Here is a 21,509-nt window from a genome sequence, read left to right as displayed (position 1 = left end):
TATAACTACAACACTGCATTGCAGCTCTCATCTCCACTGTAGTTTTAGTAAAGTGGGATATTTGCAGACCATATGCCAGAAGCAGTGTTGTTGAGGCATTTCAATCCTTTGTCTTAAGCATCTGCAGTTCCTTGATCTTTGTGTGTTAAAATAAGATAACAATGCGGTGATGAGCTGTATGCAGGACAGGACACAAATACCAAGGAAAGGCTGGAGGTCATATGCATGCATGCGCCTGGGTACCAGTGTACAGGTATGTATGTGCGAGATTCATATCGCTTGGCCTCTTGGCTCAGGTGATCCAGACAGAGCCATGGATAATAGGTTCATAGGTTCATAGATAGGTACTAGGCTATCAGCCCTAGGGCCCATACAAGCCTAGCCAAAAAATGTACCCTGGCTTTCGCCACCCAAGAAAATTATTTTCCTGTGCCCCTGTCGAGCAGAGCCACAGAAGTGATCCCCGGGGTGAATTTCCCATTTCCCATCCAATCATCAAGATTTTTCTTGAAGAGTGCTAATGAGGAGCTCTGTTTGACATAGATAGGTAGTCTGTTCCAGAGTATGGGAAGTCTCTGGGACAGGAATCTATCCCTCCAGCATGTTCTGTTTATTGTGGTGACAAGGTTTAGGTCCCTAGAGCGTGTAGCTCGGAGGGATTGGGATTTCTTTAAGTGGAGCATGTCCAACAGCTCTGGGTTTGACATAGCTTTGTATGTTAGGCAGAGATTGCCCCTGAGTAGGCAATATGCGATAGAGTAAAGCTGTAGTTTTTTGAGACGGTCTGCATAGGGCATCTGTTTGAGGCCAGTAATCCTCTTTGTGAGGTATTTCTGTGGTCTTTCCAGTTGTTGTAGATGTCTTGTGAGGTACATACCAAAAGGGGTGTTGTACTCTATAATGGGTCTAATGAGTGATGAGTAGAGGGGAACAATGACCACTTTTTTTTCTGGATGAGAATCTTTTTGTGATGAGATGAGCCACGTAGAAGGATTTCCTGACCACTGTGGCGATGTGATTATCAAAGGAGGGACTACTGTCCACCTGTGTCCCAAGGTCTCTTATCACATTTTCGGCATTAAGTAGACTACCAGCTATGTGGTAGTTCATGGGTACAGAGTTTTTACCAAAGGGGATGACAATACACTTTTTGACATTGAGCTTCAGGCCATGGCTTTGACACCAGGTATCTGTCTCAGTGAGGCCCCTTTGTAGTTTGTCCACATCATTAGGAGTTTCAATTATGGCTCCTAGTTTGCAGTCATCTGCAAACTTTGTTAGCCAAAGACCTTCTGTTTTGGCCTGCACTTCAGAGAAGTAGATACCAAACAGGAGAGGACCCAGGACTGAACCCTGTGTTACTCCACTTGTCACTGGTCTGATGTTGGATTTGGAATCCGCTACTTTCACAGTGTGGGTTCTGTCCGTGAGCCAGTTGGCAACCCATCTTGTGACATAGGGATTTATACTTAGTTTAGTGAGCTTATCTATAATTCCAGAGTGGGGGATGGTGTCAAAAGCTTTGGCGAGATCTAGATAACCTGTGTGAACCATTTTACCCTCATCTATGGCTTTGGTGACTGCTTCAAAGAAGTCAATCAGGTTTAGGAGACATGATCTGCCTTTTACAAATCCAAACTGCCTAGAGTCTAGAGTTTGGAGATTACCAATGTCTTTGTTTATGAGTTCCACGATGATACATTCCATGGCCTTGTAAACCAGGCTCGTCAGGCTAATGGGGCGGTAGTTCCTGTGGTCTGTCATGGCTCCCCCTTTGTGGAGTGGGATAACTGTTGTGGTGCGCCATTCAGTGGGTACAAAGCCTGAGGTGAGGCTATGATTGAACATGGTACTTAGGTAGGGTGCCAGTTCATTCTGTAGCTCATGTAGAACGCAGCCTGGGATATTGTCAGGTCCCATGGATGCTGTGTTCTTGGCTTTGGAGAGTGTGTTTTTTACCTGTACAGCTGTGATTATAGGAACTTTGCATTCTTCCGATATAGAGATGGGCCCTCTAGGGTATGAGAGAGGGGTAAAGTTAGCACTGAACCTATCTGCTAGGATGTTGGCAATATCAGTTGGTTCTGTTTATTTAGTGCCATTATGCTGTAACTCAGAGCAGATCTGAGTGTTCCCATTTAGATTCTTGACATAGCTATAGAATGCTTTGTGGTTGTCTTTAGAGTCAATGGCAATTTTGTTTTCGTAACTAGCTTTGGAGGATTTTATGAGGGATCTCAGTTACTTACTGAGGTTAACCAGGGAGATCCTCCAGTCATGGGATTTTACTCTTTTTTTGCAACAGTTTCTTTCTTCTGTTGTAGAGTTTGTTTATGGCAGAGGACCACCAGATTGGCTTCCTTTTTTTGGAGGATAACATCTTGGTTCTATTAGGGATAGCATGATCCATGCACTTGTGCAAGTGCTTATAAAGTGCATTTGTGTAGGATTCGGCAGTCATACCTCTATTGTCCATCTGCATGGGTGTCATGAAGTTTGCCACTTCTGTCTTAAGAAGTGTGAAGGTGGCTTTTGAGAAGTTTTTTACAATGGTTTCCCTAACTGGGGCTGGGGGTGGGATGTGGATGTCTAGGCTGATTAGCTTGTGGTCGGATCTGACCAATGAGGAATTGACCTTTGGTGTGGAACACCGGTTTCCCATGTTGGTAATGACCAGGTCTAGGATATTGCTGCCCCTGGTGGGGGTGTGAATAAGTTGATCCAAGGCATTGGAATTTATGAATTCTAGAAAACGTTGAGCAAAAGAGTTAGTACATGAGTAGTTTTCCCAGTTAATGGTGGGGTAGTTGAAATCACCCATTATTAGGGTGTTGGGTTGTACCCTAATACTTTCCAGTGTATCAAGAAATGAGGAGTGTGAATCCTGGGGCATGGAGGGGGGTCTGTAGCAAGCTACAATTTGAATTGTGGTCTTGCCCAGAGTTAGTTGCACTTGGAAAATCTTGGATGCATTATGCTGTGCAACTAGCCTGGAGGTGAGGATATCCTTAATGAATATGGGCACGCCTCCACTTTTAGTGCTTCTTTCTGGGTTAGGTGGCCGAAAGGTGTGGTATGAATTGAAGCCTGGTAATGCAGGGGTGCTCTCTGGAGCTTTGAACCAGGTCTCTGTCACTGCACAGATGTCAGTGTTCTCCATTTTAAGGAGTGCCTAGAGTGAGTGCATTTTGAGGTTTAGACTTCTAGCATTGAGTAGCATTACCCTCAGATTTTGCTTGCTTGTACCTGTTACGGTGGTGAATTTGTCATTTGAACCTTGCCTAAAAAAGGCACTATAGGGGTGGCAAGAGCCTTAGCCAGTATCCGGAATCCTAAGGGTGACAGGTGCAGGCCATCTCTGGCAAAGCATCGTTTGGGATAACAGCTTATAATAGGGTCAATTTTAAATGTTGCTCTGCCAAACTGCGGATTTGATGAGATATACAGGTTTTGCCTTAGAATGTACTCCGGAAGGGTACGAAGTCTGAAACTCAACTGTCTGTCATTATTGTATGACATCAATCATTCAGTGATTGAACTGAGCTTGCTTGTAGTAGTTTACAACTGTTCTTTCTGAAGGGTGATCGCTATTAGTCTTGACATAAAGCTGTAAAATGCTGTATTAAACAAACAAACAAAAAAAAAAGCTGGTGACATGATATGGCCTAGGGACTAGCCTTCAGCTTTTAGTTCGAAATTCCTAAACAGGCTTATAGTCTGTAATTTGTGCATTTGTGAACTCTTGGCTTAATAAAGACAGGCTTGTAGTCTATAATATAGGTGCATTTGGAGAACTTGTCGCTAAAATATTCTACATAGCATGCACAATGTGGGTAAATAGTTTAATTATTAGACTAAAAGGAGTTTGTCAAGTGCTGTTTTAAGGGAATATGTGACAGGAAGGGATGGGGAGGCAGGAATGGAACATAAAAGTCTCTGACAATGAACGGGTATTTTGCTTTTGGGTGGTGCTCTGCTGAAGTAGTACTGGAACTAATGGAGGCAGTTACGGTAAGGGACTCCTATTGCCTGTGCGAAGTTTTGCCTGACTGGCATTTGCGGAGGATGATTGTGGAGGACTTCTGTGTCTATACAAGTGTTCTTGGTGGTTCACTGCTGGAGTGTTGGTCAGGCTATCCTCTTGGTTTAGACTATTTTCGCTGGCTGCAGTGCACCTGCGAGTAATGGTGGCTTCCTGCATAGATGGGCATTTCGCTTAGCTGTTCAGATTTCTGCTGAAGTCCAGATTTTGATTCAGGTTTGTGGTTTTCTGGCCAATCACTGGCCAATCTTTGGCAATTGATGCTTGAGATTATTTGATAGTAAGAGTTATTTGATCTGGCAGGTCAAATGTGACTGGCATTGCGTAGTAAGCTCTTGAATCTATAACAAACATTGCAAGAAGGCTAGTTATATAGCTGTGAACCACAGACATTTATTTGAGCAGAAAACAAGTGGATTGTTATTGTACTGCAGTGTTAATTTGAACAATTATTGACATGATTATGGTTGTGTGTACACTTCTCATCCTTTTGGCTTGTTAATTACTTTGTTTAGATAGCTTGCTGGCTGTCCTCCTCAGGGGGCACGTTTTATGACTAATTTGATACATGAGTATTTATCTTAATTGTGTACTTGGAAGTTGAAACATGAAACAGTTTATTGAATGCTTAATGATAGCCAGTAGGATTTGGGCTGCTTCTCATTTTAAACGATAGAAGGTAGGAATTTGGAGGACAGCATGACATTTTATACTGTAACGTATGCAATTAAACTTTTAAAATGAGTATGGAAGGATTAATTCTTTCATCTTTCCCAGTTTATTACTATGGATCAAGTTTTCTGTTGGTTATGCTAATGGATAGGCCTGGCTTGTTTTGATGGAAGCACTGGTATGTAACAGACCAGTGAGCGTAAATAATGGAAGATTAGAGGACGTATGTTGATAGTGGTATAGCTGAGATGACCAAAAGTGTGACTACTATGAGTGTATAGTAATTTTAGAGCCTTCACAAGTATAAAATAAAAAACAATTTGAGGTGAGATGAAGATAAAGCAAGGAGGGTGACTTATTCAGATGAACATCAGGTGGTATGCAAGATGAAATTACTTTATGATGCTCTCTGAGAATAAGAGAGTATGTGAATATGTTCTAAAAGAGATAGTCCAAGCTTCTTTCCATGAAACTTCATGTTTTAGAAAATAGAATGATTACACATAGCAAGATTTGTAAGTTACAAACAAAGTGAATGAGGATGTTAGATAGCTACACCAGGATAATGACGTCAGGAAGGAAGTGACTGGTGAGACGAAACTGTGGTTTTCAAGTAAGAAGTTGCTGCAAGAGAACAGAATGTGGAGAAGGCTCATTAGATACTATATGATACTAAAGATATTCCATTCACTGTACTAAAGTATAATCTCTTGTAGTTGAAGAATGACAATAATAGAGCTGAGATGATTTGTGGAACTGAACAGAGAGACAGACTCTTAATTGCTTGCATAGTAGCATGCTTCAAGCAATGCTCCAGGATGGGGGTAAACACAGAATTTATTGCCTGCATGTCAGTTAACAGATTCCATCAATATGGTTGATTAACCAATTCATCTGTATATGTCAAGTCAAACTAGGAAGAGAAATTTCAGCATGGCAAAGGCTTGTGCTAATTAGAAAATGATGGAAATTGTCTCAGCTCTAAATGAAAAGGCAATATTCATATGACATATAAGTTTCATTGCAGGGTACATGTTACTGTTACAGCTGCTAGAAGAGCAAAGCAGCATGGGGAAAAGTTGTCATGGTCACATTTTCTAAATTTGATATTTCAGTTATCCCTTGTATGCACTGTTAATGGTAACACACCATTTAGTAGTTCACTTTGTTTCTGCATGTTAATAGGTGCCATTTAAACATAGTGGTTCAGTTATTGCCATTGGTGGCATAAGACCATTGTATTGCTACAGTGGTTTCCTTCACTGGAATCAAAAGGATTTGATGTGGGATATTGTGGTGGGTTCTTGGCAGCACCCAATGTTAAGAAAGTTTTGGTTTAAGTGTATGCAGACAAATTACAGTTTTCTTTTTTCTTGCAGATGGGGAAGTACAGAGTGGGCATCAGGTGGTGGCCGAACCTGATGGGATGGATGTTTTTGCCACTGGAGTTGTGCACAATGAGGTCACAGATGTGGTGCTGTGAGGAGTGTTTTAGCTGCTGCAGCGCTACGCAGTGGCGTGAAGGAAGTGGGGCTCTGAAAGTGATGGAGGTTGATGCAGTGGATGTCCAGGTCGCTTGAGTGGTTCCTGTGGTGGAGTGGTGTACAATGAGGTTGCAGATTGGAGAAGTGCAGAAGGCATCATGCAGTGGCCTGAAAAGTGGATTTGAAAGGTGATGCTTTCTGATGGGATAGATGTTCCTGCCATTGGAATGGAGTACAATGAGGTCACAAATAATCACCTTATTAGGTGCTTAACAGTCTGTGTGATTTGGCAGTAGTGGGGGTACAGACAAGGATGAGGTATGACAAGGACTGGGTCAACAGCTGTGGGGTTGTCCACCTGCAGGGTGGAGTCCAATAATAGGAAGTTGACCACATTTTGGTGGGCATTGTAGGTGGGCTTGAGTTATTTTAGAAGTTAGCAATGGTATCCATTGGAGTAGGTAGTAATGGGTGGGGCATTAAGACTGCATGAAGGGTAGACAGAGCAGTACAGTTTCCGGCTTGTGATAAAAGTGGGGTTTTCCAGTTGGTGAAGGAGGATTTAGCTGTAATTACTGCAGTTTGTTGGTTGATAGGGTTAGGTTAGTTTGCTAAATTCTGGACTGTGGCTGATATGTTGGAAGGGTAGGTGTGATTCTGTGAAAATTGGCTGACATTAATTTTTGGCAAAGTAAGTGGGTTGCTGGTGTTGGTATAAGGAAGGTCATTTGGCCTACAGTTTGTGCTGTGACTGTTTCATGGGTGGTTTGATGTCATTAACAGGGTGGGTTTGGTTTCTGAAGGTTTTCTTCCCTGATAATGGATAGTGGGTAGAATGGTGGGATAACTAGGCAATTTATCCATTAGGAAAGTAAATCTCAAGTTGGTCATTAGTATATCCATTGGGTGGATAAAGAGGCTGCAGTTAGGCATGATAGCATGTCACTGACCTTGTTTGTTTTTGGTGACTTTGGGCATTTCAGGGTTCTGGTGGTACATTGTGCTTGTGTGGTTTCGCTTGGCTTGAGTTTAGTGTTTTGTGGTGCATTTGGCAGGTGATTACCTAGTAATTTGCCCGGACAGATCTTTTGGCAGATCGATAGGGAGGTTGATGGGGATTTCCATTTGACTAAAGTGGCATGTGATGTTTGGTTGGGGGATATAATTTGGGGGGGTTGGGTTAGTTGCTTGTTGGATGGAATGAAGGATGACTGAGGAAATGTTGAATATTTGGAGTTTCCACATTAAGCTGATGTAGGAGGTTCAGCTGGAGTTGTTGGGGATTAGGGTACATTTTCATTTGTAATATGGAATTGGTATGGCTTGTGGTGGTCGTGTTGCTAAAATGCCATGATGGTCGTTAAATATCTTATTGCATTTAATGGATAGTGGGTGTGATGGCAGGATTGCTATTAAACTGAATTTTTAAAAGAGATCTCATTTGGTTATCATATTCATTGGGTGGTAAGATGAGGCTGCAGTTTTGCATGAAGGTATGCAATTGCCTCTGCATGGTTTCAAGTGGCAGCGGACTTAGTGTTTGTTTTTTAGCTGGCTGGTAATGACCTGGGAATCATTACAAAGCTTTTGTTGTCAGTTAGTGAGTATTCATCTCATAAACAGTGGTTATGCTAGGTTATGAGGTTATGGTTGGTTACTTACCATTGGAGGGGGATCAGTGTTTTTTTTTCAGCTGTTTAGACAATTGGATATTTTGTTATTTTATGTGATAGGGCTTTGGGAGGTGATGACACGGCTCCAGTTGGTTAGAGAGGATGGGATTCACTGAATGATATTTGGCTTAATGCCCTTTAATGGTGGTTAGGTTGTTGGAAGTTTGGTTGGAGAGTGGGGGAACAGTCTGGTCAGGCTAGTGGGCAGAGAAGAGGGGTAGGCTTGCCCTCTTCTGTTTCCCCTCTGGTGTTGGATGTTCAATTCAATGAGTTGGGAAAGGAAAGTGAGTGGCTGGAAAGCTGCCTGATAATTACAATAAGCGAGCAGAGGTTGTTGTTGTTGTTGTTGTTGTGAGCAGAGGTAAGCTGCTTATTGTTTGGATGTGTAATTCAATAAATGGTAAATGAAGTGAGTGGTGGTATGCTGCTTCATAAGTAAGCAAGTAGAGGAGTGGACACTGCTTACTGGGTCAGGATGAGCGGGGTCACGCTGTCCTAGTTAACATTACATGGATGTTATTCTCAACTATACCATGTGTCAGTTGTAATTAATAAATATTGGTTAAAATTATGTTTACAGAAGTTTAATAAAGGTCGTCAAATGTCATTTAATGTGATGTGTGTTTATTGAAGGGGACCAGGACAACTGAGGTTTGGTAACAAACCAATTTGTCCAGGGACATCTTCAAGTGGGGTCAGATAAATAAAGTAGCAGGAATTAAGATAGTGGGGAAGAAAGGGTTAAATGGGAATGAGGGATGAGTGGGAGGAAATGAGGTAAGGGGAGGGAGGGGCTTAAGGGGTTTAGGCAAGTATAACTGGGGAAGAAATCACATTTTGGCGTGAACTTGCTACCCTTCTTCCCTCCCTTTTTGTGTTTGAATAGTGGGGATTGTGGATATTTTATCAGTCTGAGTAGGGTGGAGAATAGGGGCAGGCTTACCCTCTTCTGTTCCCCCTCTGGTATTGTATTTTCAATTCAATGAGTTGGGAAAGGAAAGTGAGCAGCTGGACACTGGTTGATAAGTAAAATAAGTAAGCTGAGGTAGGTGCTTGTTTGTTTGGATGTGTAATTCAATAAATGGTAAATGAAGTGAGTGGTGGTATGCTGCTTCATAAGTAAGCAAGTGGAGGTGTGGACACTGCTTAATGGGTCAGGATGAGCGGGGTCACGCTGTCCTGGTTAACATTACATGGATGTTATGGTCAACTATACCATCTGTCAGTTGTAATTGATAAATATTGGTTTACAAAATTATGTAAACTGAAAACACCATACAAGTCCAACAAAACACTCCTGAGACCATCACTAGAGACCAGGGCTTGAATCCACTTAAAATATATTAAATCCAATTCATTGAAAATGTAAGAAGCAGACAATTTATTTAAGCCATAAGAAACATACGCGTTTTGTCGGAACACATCCAACTTCCTCAGAACACCAAAAAACAAGTAGAACAGTGCCTCGCCTCCATCAGAACATTTAAAATGTCACTAATTACAATCAATTCACATGCTGGAGCTCAATTAACTTAAAGCCCCAACACTAAAAATGTTACAAAGTAATATATATATAATGAATCAGCATCACAAAAGAATTTAAAATACATCACTACACAATAAACTGGCCCTAAAATAAAAATTTATATATGTATATATATGCACACACCTACAGAAAGTCAAAAGGTTAACAAAATACCCTCACGGTCAATTTAGAATGTCAATAGTACTCTCACAATCGACATCTTGTACTATCTATTGAGCTCTATGAACTTATAACTAAATTTAAAAATACTAAATTATAAATATATCAACTCATCACATAATGTGACGAGTCCTACATCTACAAAATAATATAAAATGGACAGTCACAAAACAGATGAAAAGATAGAACCTTCTCTTATACAGCTGTTATTTAAAGAAAACAATGTAATATTTCTAGAATGTAGTTATATATTAAACCTCCTCTAACCTTCTTTTAATGAGGGAAAATTTCAGCACTACTACACTTTTTAGCTTGCTGACTTTTCATCTCTCCATCAGGACTGACATTGGTCAGTGTGAACATTCTGATGTCTTGTCAGGTTGTACTTACTTTTATAACCCTTGCCACATGTGGCACATTTACAGGGTTTTTGCCCAGTATGCCCAGTATGAACATACTCATCTAGTGTCAGATTCTGCTTACTTGAAAAACCCTTGTCACATGTTTTTTTTTTAATTTCTCAAAGTCTTTTGGGTTTCTAATACCATGATGGGGATGAACCACGTTCCTAAGTCAAAGTACAATTAAAGTTCATGAAATTAGCATTGTTTCAATTCACCTATATTCTATATTCACCTAGATGGCCTGCTTAGTGTTCATGGAGATGACAGTCTGCTCTTGTTCAGAGGTGGTGGTTGTGCAGGCATTGGATGTGCACTGTCATTCAGTCCATGAACAGCAGTGAATAACATGAGTGCTAAAACATGGGGTTACATGCACAATACAAGGTGGGCATGAACTGTCACTGGGAACCAGGGAGGTCTTCTTTATAAAAGTACTGAGCACTATGCTTTGTCTCACATGAAGTATATAGTTTTCATGTAATTAAATCAATGTCACCTACCTAAGCTGGTAAACCAAATGGAATAACTGAAAATGTATTTTTAAGTGTGAATATGCAGCTTCATTGAAACTTCAAGAAAAAATACTAAAATAATGTTACTTCCATTTTGGGAATACATGTAGTCCCCAGGCTTCCTCACTCTTACATAATACATGCGGTCCCTAGGCTTCCTTACCCTTATTTAATACATGTGGTCCCTAGGATTCCTTACCCTTACTTAATACATGTAGTCCCCAGGTTTCCTTACCCTTACTTAATACATGTGTTGCAAGGCTTGCTTATCCTTACTTATTACATGTGGTCCCCAGGCTTCCTTACCCTTATTTAATACATGTGGTCCCCAGGCTTCCTTACCCTTATGTAATACATGTGGTCCCCAGCTTCCTTACCCTTACTTAATACATGTGGTCCCTTGGCTTCCTTACCCTTATTTAATACAGGTGGACCCCAGGGTTACTTACCCATAATTAATAGATGTGGTCCCCAGGCTTCCTTACCCTTACTTAATACACGTAGTCCCCAACCTTCCATACCCTTACATAATACATGTGGTCCCCAGGCTTCATTACCCTTACTTAATACATGTGGTCCCCAGGCTTCCTTACCCTTACTTAATACATGTGGTCCCCAGGCTTCCTTGCCCTTACTTAATACATGTGGTCCCCAGGCTTCCTTACCCATACTTAATACATGTGGTCCCCAGGTTACCTTACCCTTACTTAATACATGCAGTCCCCAGGTTTCCTTACCCATACTTAATACATGTAGTCCCCAGGCTTCCTTACCCTTACTTAATACATGTGGTCCCCAGGCTTCCTAACCCGTACTTAATACATGTGGTCCCCAGGCATCCTTACCCTTACTTAATACAGGGGGTCCCCAGGATTACTTAGCCATACTTAATTCATGTGGTCCCCAGGCATCCTTACCCTTACTTAATACATGTAGTCCCCAGGCTTCCTTACCCTTACTTAATACATGTAGTCCCCAGGCTTCCTAACCCTTACTTAATACGTGTGGTCCCCAGGCTTACTTACCCTTACCTAATACATGTGGTCTCCAGGCATCCTTACCCTTACTTAATACATGCGGTCCCTAGGCTTCCTTACCCTTACTAAATACATATAGTCCCCAGGCTTCCTTGCCCTTACTTAATACATGTGGTCCCCAGGCTTCCTACCCATACTTAATACGTGTAGTCCCCAGGCTTCCTTACACTTACTTAATACATGTGGTCGCCAGGTTCCTTACCGTTACGTAATACATGTGGTCCCCAGGCTTCCATACCCTTACTTAATACATGTGGTCGCCAGACTTTCTTACCCTTATTTAATTCATGTGGTCTCCAGGATTCTTTACCTTACTTAATACATGTGGTCCAGAGACTTCCATACCCTTACTTAATACATGTAGTCCCCAGGCTCTTTTACCTTACTAAGTACATGTGGTTCCTAGGCTTCCTTACCATTACTTAATACATGTGGTCCCCACGCTTCCTAACCCTTACTTAATACCTGTGGTCCCCATGCTTCCTTACCCTTACTTAATATATGTAGTCCCCAGGCTTCCTTACCCTTACTTAATACATGTGGTCCCCAGGATTCCTTCCCCTACTTAATACTTGTAGTCCCCAGGCTTGCTTACCCTTACTTAATAGATGTAGTCCCCAGGCTTCCTTACCCTTACTTAATATATGTAGTTCCCAGGCTTCCTTACCCTTACTTAATACATGTGGTCCCCAGGCTTCCTACCCTTACTTAATACGTGTGGTCCCCAGGCTTCCTTACACTTACTTAATACATGTGGTCGCCAGGTTCCTTACCATTACGTAATAATTGTGGTCCCCAGGCTTCCATACCCTTACTTAATACATGTGGTCGCCAAACTTTCTTACCCTTATTTAATTCATGTGGTCCCCAGGATTCCTTACCTTACTTAATACATGTGGTTCATAGACTTCCTTACCCTTACTTAATACATGTAGTCCCCAGGCTCTTTTACCTTACTAAGTACATGTGGTTCCTAGGCTTCCTTACCATTACTTAATACATGTGGTCCCCACGCTTCCTAACCCTTACTTAATACCTGTGGTCCCCATGCTTCCATACCCTTACTTAATACATGTGGTCCCCAGCTTCCTTACACTTACTTAATACATGTGGCCCCAGGTTCCTTACCCTTACTTAATACATGTGGTCCCCAGGCTTCCTTACTCTTACTTAATACATGTGGTCCCCAGGCTTCTTTACTCTTACTTAATACATGTGGTCCCCAGGCTTCCTTCCCCGTACTTAATACATGTGGTCTCCAGGCTTCCTTCCCCTTACTTAATACATGTGGTCCCCAGGCTTCCTTACCCTTACTTAATACATGTGGTCCCCAGGCTTTCATACCCTTACTGAATACATGTGGTCCCAAGGCTTCCTTACCCTTACTTAATACATGTAGTCCCCAGGCTACCTTACCCTTACTTAATACATTTGGTCCCCAGGCTTCCTTACCCTTACTTAATACATGTGGTCCCCAGGCTTCTTTACCCGTAGTTAATAGATGTGGTCCCCAGGCTTTCTTACTCTTACATAATATGTGTGGTACCCAGGCTCCTTTACCCTCACTTAATACATGTGGTCCCCAAGCTTCCTTACCCTTTCTTAATACATGTGATCCCTAGGCTTTCTTACCATTACTTAATATGTGTGGTCCCCAGGCTTGCTTACCTTCACTTAATACATGTGGTCCCCAGGCTTCCTTACCCTTACTTAATACATTTGGTCCCCAGGCTTCCTTACCCTTACTTAATACATGTGGTCCCCAGGCTTCTTTACCCGGAGTTAATAGATGTGGTCCCCAGGCTTTCTTACTCTTACATAATACGTGTGGTACCCAGGCTCCTTTACCCTCACTTAATACATGTGGTCCCCAAGCTTCCTTACCCTTTCTTAATACATGTGATCCCTAGGCTTTCTTACCATTACTTAATATGTGTGGTCCCCAGGCTTGCTTACCTTCACTTAATACATGTGGTCCCCAGGCTTCCTTACCCTTACTTAATACATTTGGTCCCCAGGCTTCCTTACCCTTACTTAATACATGTGGTCCCCAGGCTTCTTTACCCGGAGTTAATAGATGTGGTCCCCAGGCTTTCTTACCCTTACATAAAACGTGTGGTACCCAGGCTTCCTTACCCTCACTTAATACATGTGGTCCCCAGGCTTCCTTAGCCTTACTTAATACATGTAGTCCCCTGGCTTCCTTACCCTTACTTAATACATGTGTTGCCAGGCTTGCTTATCCTTACTTAATACATGTGGTCCCCAGGCTTACATACACTTACTTAATACAAGTGGTCCCCAAGCTTCCTTATCCTTACTTAATACATGTGGCCCCCAAGCTTCCTTACCCTTACTTAATACATGTGGTCAACAGGCTATCTCACCCTTACTTAATACAAATGGTCCCCAAGCTTCCTTACCCTTACTTAATATATCTGGTCCCCAGGCTTCCTTACCCTTACTTAATACATTTGGTCCCGAGGCTTCCTTACCCTTACTTAATAAATGTGGTCCCCAGGCTTCCTTGCCCTAACTTAATACATGTGGTCCCCAGGCTTTATTACCCTTAATTAATACATGTGGTACCCAGGCTTCCTTACCCTTACCTAATACATGTGGTCCCTAGGCTTCCTTACCCTTACTTAACTCTGGTGGTCTCCAGGCTTACTTACCCTTACTTAATACATGTGGTCCCCATGCTTCCTTACACTTACATAATACATGTGGACCCCAGGCTTCCTTAGCCTTACTTAATGCATATGGTCCCCAAGTTTCCTTACCCTTACTTAATACATGTGATCCCCAGGCTTCTTTACCCTTGCTTAATGCATGTGGACCCCAGGCTTCCTTACCCTTTCTTAATACATGTGCTCCCCAGGCTTCCTTACCCTTACTTAATGCATGTGGTCCCCAGGCTTCCTTACACTTACTAAATACATGCAGACCCCAGGCTTCCTTACCCTTACTTAATACGTATGGTCCCCAGGCTTCCTTTCCCTTACTTAATACATGTAGTCCCCAGGCTTCCTTATCCTTACTTAATACATTTAGTCCCCAGGCTTCCTTACCCTTACTTAATATACGTGGTCCCCAGGATTCCTTACCCTTACTTAATACATATGGTCCTCAGGCTTCTTTACCATTACTTAATACATGTGGTCCCCAGGCTTCCTTACCCTTTGTTAATACATGTGGTCCCCAGGCTTCCTTACCCTTACTTAATACATGTGGTCCCCAGGCTTCCTTACCCTTACTTAATACATGTGGTCCGCAGGCTTCCTTACCCTGATAAATACACATGGTCCCCAGGCTTCCTTACCCTTACTTAATACATGTAGTCCCCAGCCTTCCCTACCCGTACTTAATACTTGAAGTCCCCAGGCTTCCTTCCCCTACTTAATACTTGTAGTCCCCAGGCTTGCTTACCCTTACTTAATAGATGTAGTCCCCAGGCTTCCTTACCCTTACTTAATATATGTAGTCCCCAGGCTTCCTTACCCTTACTTAATACATGTAGTCCCCAGGCTTCCTTACCATTATTTAATACATATGATCCCCGTCTTACTTACCCTTACATAATACATTTGGTCCCCAGGCTCCCTTACCCTTACTTAATACATGTGGTCCCCGGGCTTCCTTACCCTTACTTAATACATGTGGTCCCCAGGATACCTTACCCTTAATTAATATATGTGGTCCCCAGGCTTCCTTACCCTTACATAACACTGGTGGCCCCCAGGCTTACTTACCCTTACTTAATACATGTAGTCCCCAGGCTTCCTTACCATTACTTAATACATGCGGTCGCCAGGCTTCCTTACCCTTTCTTAATACATATGGTCCCAGGCTTCTTTACCCTTACTTAATACATGTGGTCCCCAGGCTTCCTTACCCTTTCGTAATACATGTGGTCCCCAGGCTTCCTTACCCTTACTTAATACATGTGGTCCCCAGGCTTCCTTACCCTTTCTTAATACATGTGGTCCCCAGGCTTCCTTACCCTTACTTAGTACATGTGGTCCCGAGGCTTCCTTACCCTTATTTAATACATGTGGTCCCCAGGATTTTTTACCCTTACTTAATACATGTGGTCCCCAGGCTTCTTTACACTTACATAACACATGTGGGCCCAGGCGTCCTTACCCTTATTTAGTACATGTGGTTCCCCAGGCTTCCTTAACCTTACTTAATACATATGTGGTCCCCATGCTTCCTTACCCTTATTTAATACATTTAGTCCCCAGGCTTCCTTACCCTAACTTAATACATGTGGTCCCCAGGCTTCCTTACCCTTACTTAATACATGTGGTCCCCTGGCATCCTTACCCTTACTAATACACATGGTCCCCAGGCTTCCTTACCCTTACTTAATACATTCAGTCCCCAGGCTTCCTTACCCTTACTTAATACATGTGGTCCCCAGGCTTCCTTACCCTTACTTAATACATTTAGTCCCCAGGCTTCCTTACCCTTACTTAATACATGTGGTTCCCAGGCTTCCTTACCCTTACTTAATACATGTGGTCCCCTGGCTTCCTTACCCATACTTAATACACATGGTCCCCAGGCTTCCTCACCCTTACTTAATACATATTGTCCTCAGCCTTCTTTACCCTTACTTAATACATGTGGTCCCCAGGCGTCCTTACCCTTACTTAACACATGTGGTCTCCAGGCTTCATTACCCTTACTTAATACATGTGGTCCCCAGGCTTCCTTACCCTTACTTAATACATGCGGACCCCAGGCTTACTTACCCTTACTTAATACATGTGGTCCCCAGTCTTCATTACCCTTACTTAATACATGTAGTCCCTAGGATTCCTTACCCTTACTTAATACATATGGACCCCAGGCTTCCTTACCCTTACTTAATGTATGTGGTCTCCAGGCTTCATTACCCTTACTTAATATATGTCTTCCCCAGGCTTCCTTACCCTTACTTAATACATGTAGTCCCCAGGCTTCCCTACCCGTACTTAATACTTGAAGTCTGCAGGCTTCCTTACCCTACTTAATACTTGTAGTCCCCAGGCTTGCTTACCCTTACTTAATACATGTAGTCCCCAGGCTTCCTTACCCTTACTTAGTACATTTAGTCCCCAGGCTTCCTTACACTTACTTAATACATGTGGTCGCCAGGTTCCTTACCGTTACGTAATACATGTGGTCCCCAGGCTTCCATACCCTTACTTAATACATGTGGTCGCCAGACTTTCTTACCCTTATTTAATTCATGTGGTCTCCAGGATTCCTTACCTTACTTAATACATGTGGTCTAGAGACTTCCATACCCTTACTTAATACATGTAGTCCCCAGGCTCTTTTACCTTACTAAGTACATGTGGTTCCTAGGCTTCCTTACCATTACTTAATACATGTGGTCCCCACGCTTCCTAACCCTTACTTAATACCTGTGGTCCCCATGCTTCCTTACCCTTACTTAATATATGTAGTCCCCAGGCTTCCTTACCCTTACTTAATACATGTGGTCCCCAGGCTTCCTTCCCCTACGTAATACTTGTAGTCCCCAGGCTTGCTTACCCTTACTTAATAGATGTAGTCCCCAGGCTTCCTTACCCTTACTTAATATATGTAGTTCCCAGGCTTCCTTACCCTTACTTAATACATGTGGTCCCCAGGCTTCCTACCCTTACTTAATACGTGTGGTCCCCAGGCTTCCTTACACTTACTTAATACATGTGGTCGCCAGGTTCCTTACCATTACGTAATAATTGTGGTCCCTAGGCTTCCATACCCTTACTTAATACATGTGGTCGCCAAACTTTCTTACCCTTATTTAATTCATGTGGTCCCCAGGATTCCTTACCTTACTTAATACATGTGGTGCATAGACTTCCTTACCCTTACTTAATACATGTAGTCCCCAGGCTCTTTTACCTTACTAAGTACATGTGGTTCCTAGGCTTCCTTACCATTACTTAATACATGTGGTCCCCACGCTTCCTAACCCTTACTTAATACCTGTGGTCCCCATGCTTCCATACCCTTACTTAATACATGTGGTCCCCAGCTTCCTTACACTTACTTAATACATGTGGCCCCAGGTTCCTTACCCTTACTTAATACATGTGGTCCCCAGGCTTCCTTACTCTTACTTAATACATGTGGTCCCCAGGCTTCTTTACTCTTACTTAATACATGTGGTCCCCAGGCTTCCTTCCCCGTACTTAATACATGTGGTCTCCAGGCTTCCTTCCCCTTACTTAATACATGTGGTCCCCAGGCTTCCTTACCCTTACTTAATACATGTGGTCCCCAGGCTTTCATACCCTTACTGAATACATGTGGTCCCAAGGCTTCCTTACCCTTACTTAATACATGTAGTCCCCAGGCTACCTTACCCTTACTTAATACATTTGGTCCCCAGGCTTCCTTACCCTTACTTAATACATGTGGTCCCCAGGCTTCTTTACCCGTAGTTAATAGATGTGGTCCCCAGGCTTTCTTACCCTTACATAATACGTGTGGTACCCAGGCTCCTTTACCCTCACTTAATACATGTGGTCCCCAAGCTTCCTTACCCTTTCTTAATACATGTGATCCCTAGGCTTTCTTACCATTATTTAATATGTGTGGTCCCCAGGCTTGCTTACCTTCACTTAATACATGTGGTCCCCAGGCTTCCTTATCCTTACTTAAAACATGTTATCCCAGGCTTCCTTACCCTTACTTAATACATGAGTTCTCCAGGCTTCCTTACCCTCACTTAATACATGTGGTCCCCAGGCTTCCTTAGCCTTACTTAATACATGTAGTCCCCTGGCTTCCTTACCCTTACTTAATACATGTGTTGCCAGGCTTGCTTATCCTTACTTAATACATGTGGTCCCCAGGCTTACATACACTTACTTAATACAAGTGGTCCCCAAGCTTCCTTATCCTTACTTAATACATGTGGCCCCCAAGCTTCCTTACCCTTACTTAATACATGTGGTCAACAGGCTATCTCACCCTTACTTAATACAAATGGTCCCCAAGCTTCCTTACCCTTACTTAATATATCTGGTCCCCAGGCTTCCTTACCCTTACTTAATACATTTGGTCCCGAGGCTTCCTTACCATTACTTAATAAATGTGGTCCCCAGGCTTCCTTGCCCTAACTTAATACATGTGGTCCCCAGGCTTTATTACCCTTAATTAATACATGTGGTACCCAGGCTTCCTTACCCTTACTTAACTCTGGTGGTCTCCAGGCTTACTTACCCTTACTTAATACATGTGGTCCCCATGCTTCCTTACCCTTACATAATACATGTGGACCCCAGGCTTCCTTAGCCTTACTTAATGCATATGGTCCCCAAGTTTCCTTACCCTTACTTAATACATGTGGTCCCCAGGCTTCTTTACCCTTACTTAATGAATGTGGACCCCAGGCTTCCTTACCCTTTCTTAATACATGTGCTCCCCAGGCTTCCTTACCCTTACTTAATGCATGTGGTCCCCAGGCTTCCTTACACTTACTAAATACATGCAGACCCCAGGCTTCCTTACCCTTACTTAATACGTATGGTCCCCAGGCTTCCTTTCCCTTACTTAATACATGTAGTCCCCAGGCTTCCTTATCCTTACTTAATACATTTAGTCCCCAGGCTTCCTTACCCTTACTTAATATACGTGGTCCCCAGGATTCCTTACCCTTACTTAATACATATGGTCCTCAGGCTTCTTTACCATTACTTAATACATGTGGTCCCCAGGCTTCCTTACCCTTTGTTAATACATGTGGTCCCCAGGCTTCCTTACCCTTACTTAATACATGTGGTCCCCAGGCTTCCTTACCCTTACTTAATACATGTGGTCCGCAGGCTTTCTTACAGTGATTAATACACATGGTCCCCAGGCTTCCTTACCCTTACTTAATACATGTAGTCCCCAGCCTTCCCTACCCGTACTTAATACTTGAAGTCCCCAGGCTTCCTTCCCCTACTTAATACTTGTAGTCCCCAGGCTTGCTTACCCTTACTTAATAGATGTAGTCCCCAGGCTTCCTTACCCTTACTTAATATATGTAGTCCCCAGGCTTCCTTACCCTTACTTAATACATGTAGTCCCTAGGCTTCCTTACCATTATTTAATACATGTGATCCCCGTCTTACTTACCCTTACATAATACATTTGGTCCCCAGGCTCCCTTACCCTTACTTAATACATGTGGTCCCTGGGCTTCCTTACCCTTACTTAATACATGTGGTCCCCAGGATACCTTACCCTTAATTAATATATGTGGTCCCCAGGCTTCCTTACCCTTACATAACACTGGTGTCCCCCAGGCTTACTTACCCTTACTTAATACATGTAGTCCCCAGGCTTCCTTACCATTACTTAATACATGTGGTCGCCAGGCTTCCTTACCCTTTCTTAATACATATGGTCCCAGGCTTCTTTACCCTTACTTAATACATGTGGTCCCCAGGCTTCCTTACCTTTTCTTAATACATGTGGTCCCCAGGCTTCCTTACCCTTACTTAGTACATGTGGTCCCGAGGCTTCCTTACCCTTATTTAATACATGTGGTCCCCAGGCTTTTTTACCCTTACTTAATACATGTGGTCCCCAGGCTTCTTTACACTTACATAATACATGTGGACCCAGGCGTCCTTACCCTTATTTAGTACATGTGGTTCCCCAGGCTTCCTTAACCTTACTTAATACATATGTGGTCTCCAGGCTTCCTTACCCTTATTTAATACATTTAGTCCCCAGGCTTCCTTACCCTTACTTAATACATGTGGTCCCCAGGCTTCCTTACCCTTACTTAATACATGTGGTCCCCTGGCATCCTTACCCTTACTAATACACATGGTCCCCAGGCTTCCTTACCCTTACTTAATACATTCAGTCCCCAGGTTTCCTTACCCTTACTTAATACATGTGTTCCCCAGGCTTCCTTACCCTTACTTAATACATTTAGTCCCCAGGCTTCCTTACCCTTACTTAATACATGTGGTTCCCAGGCTTCCTTACCCTTCCTTAATACATGTGGTCCCCTGGCTTCCTTACCCATACTTAATACACATGGTCCCCAGGCTTCCTTACCCTTACTTAATACATATTGTCCTCAGCCTTCTTTACCCTTACTTAATACATGTGGTCCCCAGGCGTCCTTACCCTTACTTAACACATGTGGTCTCCAGGCTTCATTACCCTTACTTAATACATGTGGTCCCCAGGCTTCCTTACCCTTACTTAATACATGCAGACCCCAGGCTTACTTACCCTTACTTAATACATGTGGTCCCCAGTCTTCATTACCCTTACTTAGTACATGTGGTCCCTAGGATTCCTTACCCTTACTTAATACATATGGACCCCAGGCTTCCTTACCCTTACTTAATGTATGTGGTCTCCAGGCTTCATTACCCTTACTTAATATATGTCTTCCCCAGGCTTCCTTACCCTTACTAAATACATGTAGTCCCCAGGCTTCCCTACCCGTACTTAACACTTGAAGTCTGCAGGCTTCCTTACCCTACTTAATACTTGTAGTCCCCAGGCTTGCTTACCCTTACTTAATACATGTAGTCCCCAGGCTTCCTTACCCTTACTTAGTACATTTAGTCCCCAGGCTTCCTTACCCTTACATAATACATGTAGTCTCAGACTTCCTTACCCTTACTTAATGCATCTAGTCCCCAGGCTTCCTTACCCTTACTTAATACATGTAGTCCCCAGGCTTCCTTACCCTTACTTAATACATGTAGTCCCCAGACTTCCTTACCCTTACTTAATACATGTGGTCCTCAGGCTTTTTTACCCTTACTTAATACATGTGGTCCCCAGGTTTCCTTACCCTTACTTAATACATGTGGTTCCCAGGCTTCCTTACCCTTACTTAATACATGTCGTCCACAGACTTCCTTACCCTTACTTAATACATGTGGTCCCCAGGCTTCCTTGCCCTTACTTAATACATGTAGTACCCAGGCTTCCTTACCCTTACTTAATACATGTGG

This window comes from Protopterus annectens, chromosome 3.part1 (assembly GCF_019279795.1).
Source record: "Protopterus annectens isolate FY-2018-M chromosome 3.part1, PAN1.0, whole genome shotgun sequence".
Lineage (NCBI taxonomy): Eukaryota > Metazoa > Chordata > Ceratodontiformes > Protopteridae > Protopterus > Protopterus annectens.
Note: the sequence above shows the minus strand (reverse complement) of the source record.